This window comes from Callithrix jacchus, chromosome 15 (genome assembly GCF_049354715.1).
Source record: "Callithrix jacchus isolate 240 chromosome 15, calJac240_pri, whole genome shotgun sequence".
NCBI classification, from domain to species: Eukaryota; Metazoa; Chordata; class Mammalia; order Primates; family Cebidae; genus Callithrix; species Callithrix jacchus.
This window is the reverse complement of record NC_133516.1, coordinates 101216329-101225056: the sequence shown is the minus strand read 5'-3', so window position 1 is coordinate 101225056 and position 8728 is coordinate 101216329. Positions and strand designations below refer to the sequence as shown.

Here is an 8728-nt window from a genome sequence, read left to right as displayed (position 1 = left end):
CACTAGTTTGTACATGATTCTCTTCATGGCAAAATGGCAATATCTGCTTGAGGCTGTAAGATTGTAGATGAAAGGTGGATTGAACATCAAGCCACTAATATATCTGTCTGGCTGTCAGGCAGAAAAGGGCAAGTGGTCAGCTGGATGAAATGACTTAGAAGGCCTCCCTTACAAAGTCAAATATGTATCTAAGGATGGTCAGAAAATAAGCACAATCCATCCAGCCTTACCTCTGTTGTTCACTCGCTTGATTTACATTCATTCATACAATACCTCTTGAGAATCTATTTTACCACGGGCCCTAAGCTGGGTGTGAGAAGTAAAAGGGTGAACTAAATACAGATAGGCCCTGTTTTTGACTCACTGCCTCAAGGCAGTTTAGAGTTAAGCCAAAGTTCCCATGGTTTCTGAAATGTTATTCTAATTAGTTCTGTTCCCACACTTGGTTTGTGCCCTCATTTTCAGGATAAATATTTCTATCCTTCAAGAATTTACTCTTAATCTCTCTCATCTATAAATCATCCTTATTATTCTGACTCCAAATTATTTCTTTGTCTTATAGTTGTTTCACAAATGTTTGCCCTCAATTATGTAATGTACTACTCCGTGACTAATTATCTGAAAGAATAAATATAGATACAGATATGCTGATATACAGAGATCACAGAACAACATGTGGTTTTCCAAGCTTTCATTTGCCACACAAATAAAGATGAATATTTACAACTGATAATGTGTTTGAAACACCTTCAGCAGGACTGAACAACTAGTTTATATGAAAGTCACCAAAGATGACCTAAAAGTGATTGTTTTATCTTTCAGGTCAGAGCCCATTTAGGAGATATGACTAGATATGTCCCATGTTCAGTAGGAAGATAATGTTCATGCCTGAATGTGACAAGTGACATTTTTCAACTGTGAAACTTTAAAAGTTGGCATATAAAGAAATGAAGAAAAGAAAAGAAATTCTACTGCTCATCATCTTCTAAAGAACACATAAATCTGTCACAGAAGAGAGCAACAGAATTGTTCTCTACCCTCCAGCTGAAATATTTCAGAAACAGGAGATTAAAATTTTATTAGATCCTCAATACTTTGCCTGGGAGAAAGTGTTCTGCAGATTTTATGAACAATTTGCCAGCAGGGTCAGGTTTAGGGAAGAGTCTCAAAACCTTATCCGTCATTATTATCAATAAACTACTAAACACAAAACAAGAAATAAAGGCAAATAGGACATGAAAGTCTCAATAAATATTGAGACTTTTACACTGTTAAAATGTTTACTTCCTTATCTCAGCTTTCCATCCACTATCTGAAACTCGCACCACCTCCCACAGAAATCTATAAAAGATTTCTTCCTTCACTTACACTTCACGGGGTAAGATTTTCAAATTCTTTTATGTCCAAATATCAAAGGAATTGCTGTCTTCCTACACTGCACTGTCACATAAACACTCAAAAGGAAAAAAGAGAGCTAGTTTTTCTTTAAGTAGTTCATTCCCCTCTGTCCATTAATAGTTGAACAGGGCACATGTTTGATAGCTATCAAAAGGTCAAATATTATGGAGACATATTATGATGTATATGCTTGTAAACATTTTCATTTAATCCAAACATTTGTAACCACAAAAAATCCTGTTTTCCACAATGGTTAATTAAACTGTGATGTAACCTGGCTCTGAAAAACAGTCCAAATTACCATGATATCTAACTATAACTCAAGGAAATTTTACGTTCTACATCACACAACCAAAAAACTTTCTAATACTGATCTTATTCAGAAATAAAAGTTTATTTTAAATCATAAAGTAAACTAAGAAGTACTTAAGACTGTTTATAAGGTATGTCACTAACTACAATACAATAGTGTTAGTGTCCTTATAAGAAGAGACATCAGAGTTTCCTCTCTCTCCCTCTCCTTGCACACACCGAGGAAAGGTCACATAAGGACATAGCAAGAAGGCGGCAGTATGCAAACCAGGAAGAGAGCCCTCAACCTAAATCAAATCAGCTGAAACACTCATCTTGGACTTCTAGCCTCCAGGACTGTTAGAAAATAAATGTGTTTTATAAGTCACCTAGTCTGTGGTACTTTGTTATGGCAGCTTGAGCAGACTATGACAGACCCATAGTTCCTTTATTCTGGTAAAGTGACAGCAGCCCTTGGAGACTGACACAGGATTGAAAGACTAATTCCTTCAGAAACTGGAAGAATGCTAACAGCTGTCACCTCTCAGATCTCTCAAAACAATTGCCTTTGACTGGAGGAATCTGCCTTAACTGCGGTTCTCTTTGCTTCCTAGGGTAGCGCTCATTCTGGCCACAACATGGGCTAAGTAATTTGACCCCCACTTCACAGCAACCTGTGACGTTTGCTAAAACCTTCAATGAGGCTGCATGGGATCGAACTTCCCTCAGCAAATTCTGCTTTTTTTCCTATCTCTTCCACAGGTGCTGTTCATAAAAGCACAAAATAATGAACTTATTTTTCCAGACTTAGATTATGTCAGCATATGCTTTCTAGAGAAACCAATCTGCAGCTCCACCTCATCAGAATTATCTTTAATTTTGTTATTTTTTAATTTATGGCTTAGAGTGGATTTCCAAGAAAAGTTACAGGGGCAAAAAACGTAATAAACACAGCCTGATCCAAAGGATGAGAAGGAAAACATTGAAAATTTTAATGTGTAGAATTTTAATGTGCCTGCATTCTAGTTCATGGTTCTTTCATGTATGATTCTTGATTCTAGTTCATGATTCTTTCCTTACTAATGTTTGTAGCACCAATATATTCATATCATTCTCCAGGAACATCGTCAAATTCAAATACACTCACCGCTAAAAAACTTTATGTAATGAAAAGAAAACAACACTCATTTTAAACAGCAAACAGGTTTATCATGACTTCGAGAACTCTACATGTGCAATGCCTATTCCTGTGTCCTCTGCTTTGCTCATCCTCTCGCTTTCTTCTCATTCTTTATTAAATTTCAGTCTTTACTAACCTCCCTTCAGCATTCAACTCAAGTGTCAAATTCTTTATGAAATATCTGTCCACTCCTATTCCCTTTATCTGTAGAGTTTGTACATGCTATTCAATTAACTCACTAAAATATAGTTCTATAGTTTGTATCTCCAAAGATCTCACAAGCTTTGTAGAGACAAAGAATATGTATTGTTTTTCTTGAAATCCCTTAATGAGTCAAGTGCCTTACACATCACCTACTGGAAAAAGAGACAAAGACAGAAAAAGACTTCTTAGCAGTTTTTCAAAGAAAATCGGAGATAATCTTTTCGTGAACAATGCCTAAATCATCTTCTATCTGAAGAACAGGGAAAACATTTTCAACCCATAATTATATGGATAAATAATCAGTATCAATACCTTTTAAAAATATTAATATTGAAGATTGAGGTTTAGAGATAACTGGTAATTCTCAAACATTACTTATTCTATAGGTTAAACAAATGGATCAAATAAATAAAGATGGGCTTGTTTAGTTTTTGGTATTAATTCAACAGATAACTATTACACACAATATTCAAGAAATTAGCGACATGAAGCTCATTTCTCTCTAATCAAAGCAACATTATATTTTTTTACTAGTTCCAGGGAGCAAGTAAGAACAGGTAACCCACATGGCATTGGTCACCAAACTGACGAAAGCAAGGCACATTTCCAAAATTCACAGATCCAAATTCATTAAAAAATTCTCAGAGTATTAGTTTGTAGAATGTACTTTTAAAAACGTGACACCATTCATTAAGCATTTACTATGTAGCAAGTACTGCCATGTGCTTTACATATATTGCCTCATTTAGTCCTTAGTAAAAACCTATAATTGTGCATTATGCAGAGGAAGAATGTGAGAATCTGAAAGTTTATCAGAAGCTTAAATATTTTTCCCGATATTACATCAAGATATTTTCTGATTCCCAAAACTCTGCTCTTAACTATTACCCTGTACTAGACCCAGAAAACGAATATCGATGCTATTATTCTACCACGGGTCAATAAAAACGACTTTCAGAGAGACCTTGTTTGGTTGCTAAATCTTTTCTATTAGATATTTTTGCTTACATCTTTATGTAGTGTAATATACTCACTATTTCAATTTTCTTTTTTGCCTATGATAACAATTACAACTTTAGTTAGCTAAAAAGTATATTCAAATAACTCTGGTGGAACTTAAAAATTAAACTTTAATGTGTTTTTTCTACACCTGACAACTTGTTCCTTCTGGCCACCTTATTTCATAGATATCAAGCATTCTTTCTGCAAAACATTGAAAATGATATTGAGCCCTAGGAGTTTTGCATACCATGAAAAATTTGGAAAGCGAAATATTACAAAATATTGTTTTTGTCCTTCTTAAAACAAGTAAACATTGACCCCCATTTGTTTATGTATTATATTAGCAACTGTTTCCAAAATCTGACTTTACTCTTATTGAACCAAACTTACCATGCATGGTGAGTAAATGAAAATGTACTAACATCACCGTTTTAAATGTAAATCAGGCAATATAAAATCTTCACTTTAAATGGTGTCTTGTAAAAGACTTAAAAAACATCTCCTGACTTCCCCCTAAAAATATTTACTGAGAAAAAAGATAATCAGAATTTAAAATAGCAGTGAAAATTAAACAGAAAAACATCTATTGCTTACATTCACTGGAAATCCCCTAAATATATATGTGAACATTGACCCATGAGTGTCATGTTCAGCACTAAGAAAGCAGGAACCTGTAATCTTAGCACTTTGGGAGGCCGAGGAGGGTGGATCACAAGGTCAGGAGATCGAGACCATCCTGGTCAACATGGTGAAACCCCGTCTCTACTAAAAAATATACAAAAAATTAGCTGGGCATGGTGGCGCGTACCTGTAATCCCAGCTACTCAGGAGGCTGAGGCAGGAGAATTGCCTGAACCCAGGAGGCGGAGGTTGCAGTGAGCCGAGATCGCGCCATTGCACTCCAGCCTGGGTAACAAGCGCAAAACTCTGTCTCAAAAAAAAAAAAAGAAAGAAAGCAGGAACCTTCACCATTCATTTCTTCCTTCTGAGCTCAAAAGCTCAGAAAGGCAACAGCTGTGCAAATTTGAAGATTAATGAAAATAAGCAGCCATCTATGATATGTGTGAGAACTCTGACTGTTACCCAGAGTCAGTATCATATACCTCTACTCATCAATGAATGCCTGTTTCCAGCTAGAAAAAAATGGTAAGTTCCCGAAAATGATTTTTGACAGAAATAGTGGGGGACTGTCAGTGCTATATTAAAACTCAGGAGAAAACTTGGAAAGAGAGAGCAAAAAGAGAAAGAAAAGTAAAAGAAGGAACTCAGGAAGAATGTTGGAAAGAGTCATCTTCTGGTACTTCATCTGCTAATACAAGGAGTTGAAACACTTCATAGTGGAAAGAACCTGAAGATCTCACCACAGCCCAGCAAAATGAGCTGAGCAGAAAAGACTGTTGAGCACTGCACAATTAAGCATCATATTGTAAAATTTAGGAGAGATCTCAAACAACAGCATACAAAGTGCAGCTAACTAAATATACAAGAACCAGTACAGTGGCCTCAAAAATTCTTCAGAACAAAAGAAAGTGAATACTTGTATTATACTACAAGTCAAAATTAGAGATCACTTATGAACCCCAAGAACCAGAGACATTTTAAAAATATTTTTGGTGCTCACTAGGATGTATGAAAACTTGAGGTTTTTTCTTTTCTTTTTTTGCCATTAAAGGTAATGGCAAAAACTGCAATTACTTCTGCAGCAACCTAATACCTTAAAAAGGTAACACAGTCAGAAGAAAAGGGAGGTGGCTTATATTGTTATAGTTTGAGACATTGGCAATAAAACACAGAAATGACACTGAATAAAATGAAAATTGTTATTAACCTACAATGACAAATAGAGTCCTTGTAGTGCAGAAGGAGTCATGGTAACAGACTCTCTCGGACAAAGTAAAGAAATCTAGGTGCTGAAGGTAAACTGAAACCATTGCGTCATTTGCTCCCAAAGCCATTGCAAGCCTCAGCTATTAGGAGCACCAGACGCCAAGGAAGGTGGCATGGGCTGAGGTCAGAAAAGACTAAGATTAGTTATAAGACTGTAAACATAGAAGTTGGAACACCCAGATCCTCTTCTACATGCCTGTAGCCAAGAGATTATTTCTCACATCCTTCTGAACTGGTAGGAGAAAAGTCAGCTATTCTCAGAAAGGCTCTGGACTTTGTAGCAGAACACAGTGGAGAGCAAGAGAGAGTATGAGAATGAAACATATAATAACGTATGCATACTTTTCTCCATTTTCTTTTCTCCTTTGTCTGTCCTTCTTGCCTCACTCAGGATTCTAGCAACTGAGTATAAGGATCCTCCTCTCTCTGCACCCTACTACATAAAGCTGAAAAAAAGATTTTTGGGTGTAAATCTATAACCACCCTGCAAAAAAGATCCTATTGTGACATTTTGTAGGTCTTTCAATTAAACGGCTGGCTCTCTTCCCAATCACTATGGTGCTCACAAATCTACAAACCAACACGCCCACTTTCCCAACAGAGATTTGGCTTTTAATAAGCTTTTTGGTGCCTCTTGAATATAAATAGACTACGAATGGAAAGATTAAGATGAATTTATTATTATTATTATTATTACACTTTAAGTTCTGGGGTACATGTGCAGATCTTGTAGGATTATTACATAAGTATACACATACCATGGTGGTTTGTTGCATCCATTCCCCCCGTCATCTACATTAGGTATTTCTCCTAATGTAATGAGAACATGTGGTGTTTGGTTTTCTGTTCTTGTATCAGTGTACTGAGAATGATGGTTTTCAGGTTCATCTATGTCCCCGCAAAGGACATGAACTCATCCTTTTTTATGGCTGCATAGTATTCCATGGTGTATATGTGCCACATTTTCTTTATTCAGTCTATTATTGACTGGCATTTGGGTTGGTTCCAAGTCTTTGCTATTGTAAACAGTGCTGCAATGAACATACATGTTCATGTGTCTTTAAAAGAGAATGATTTATAATCCTTTGGGTATATACCCAGTAACGTGATTGCTGGATCAAATGGTATTTCTATTTCTAGAAGATGAACAATTATTTAAAAATTGTTTAAATGTAAAAAGGAAAAACCAAAAGACCCAACTCAAAACTGGAACAAAGAAATTTTTAAGGAAACAAGCTAAGAAAATAGAGAAGAGGAAAGCTGATGAAAATCAAGTATATGTATGTATGTGTATAAGTAGAGAATTAGGATGGTAAATAGGATACAGGACTAACTTGCAGCTCCTGCTCAGAAGGATAGAGTAGTGTGTGGAGACCCACATCACGAACTTTTGGTCTAAGAACTACCTCAGGAACAGGTCCAAGGAAACAGCAGATTGGAGACGGGAGCCAACCAGGGCTCCACTGGAGGTGGAAATAGCAAAGAGTGGACACCATTTTAGACAAGTGTTCTTCAGCACCACTGACAACACAGTTCTGATGGTATTTCATGACAATGGATGATGACAGTTCTACAACCGATGCTTCTCAGCTAGGAATCTCTGCAGACTATATTGGAGGAAGTCATTATGTTATACAGCCTCACGATGACACTGAGGACAGCATGAGTGATCATGAAGACACAAAGGGTCCAAAGTAAGTTTCACAGAACAAGATATGTATCTTCCAATAGCAAACGTGGCCAGGATAGTAAAAAAATCCTATACCTCAAACAAGAAAGATTATCCCAAAAAATGCCAAAGAATGTATTCAAGAATGTGTAACTGAGTTCATCAGCTTTATAACATCTGAAGCAAGTGAAAGGCGCCGTCAAGAGAAACAGAAAACAATCAGTAGAGAACATATTCTCTTTGCCATGTATATTAGTCTGTTTTCACACTGTTGATAAAAACATACCTGAGACTGGGAAGAAAAAGAGGTTTAATTGGACTTATAGTTCCACAGGCCTGGGGAGGCCTCAAAATCATGGTGGGAGGTAAAAGGCACTTGTTATATGGTGGCAGCAAGAGAAAATGAGGAAGAAGCAAAAGCAGAAACTCCTGATAAACCCATTGGATATCATGAAACTTATTCACTATCATGAGAATAACACAGGAAAGACCAGCCCTCATGATTCAATTACCTCCCCCTAGGTCCCTCCCACAACATGTGAGAATTCTAAGAGATACAATTCAAGTTGAAATTTGGCGGGGACACACCCAAATCATATTATTATGTCGAACCTAAGCCTTGACAGTTATGTGGAACCTCTGAAATTATACCTTCAAAAATTCAGAGAGGCTATGAAAGGATAAAAGGGAGTTGGTGGAGCTGTCACAGTTACAGATGAACTAAATGAAGAGCTTACAGAGGAGGCATTTATGAACCAGTTACCAGCTGGCTAAACAACCATAGAGAGTCAACAACAAAATGTTACAGTTTACAAAACAGATTTCTGGTGTTCAACAAATTCAGCTTTCATGATCTGAAGAAACGATGGAGTAAGGGCGTAGAGAAAAAACATCTGTGTGATTCTGGAACAGACATCAGAAGGAAATGACTGGTGAAAAGACGTATTCTTGTGTATTAAATAGTTGTGATGTTTCACTAATTGAGGTGTTACTTCTGACTTGAGAATCTTTTTCATGAATGATTTTAAAGAGAAATTTGGATTTTAAAGGTATTAAAACATTTTTGTTTTGTCTGAGAGTTTGCTGCTCCGTATGAC

At 36.4% G+C, this 8728-nt stretch overlaps 1 pseudogene; it reads left to right on the top strand.

The window, feature by feature from the left end:
* Nucleotides 1-7510: 7510 nt before the first annotated feature.
* LOC100395995 (nuclear transcription factor Y subunit beta-like) lies at nucleotides 7511-8489 on the top strand (annotated as a pseudogene).
* Nucleotides 8490-8728: the final 239 nt, after the last annotated feature.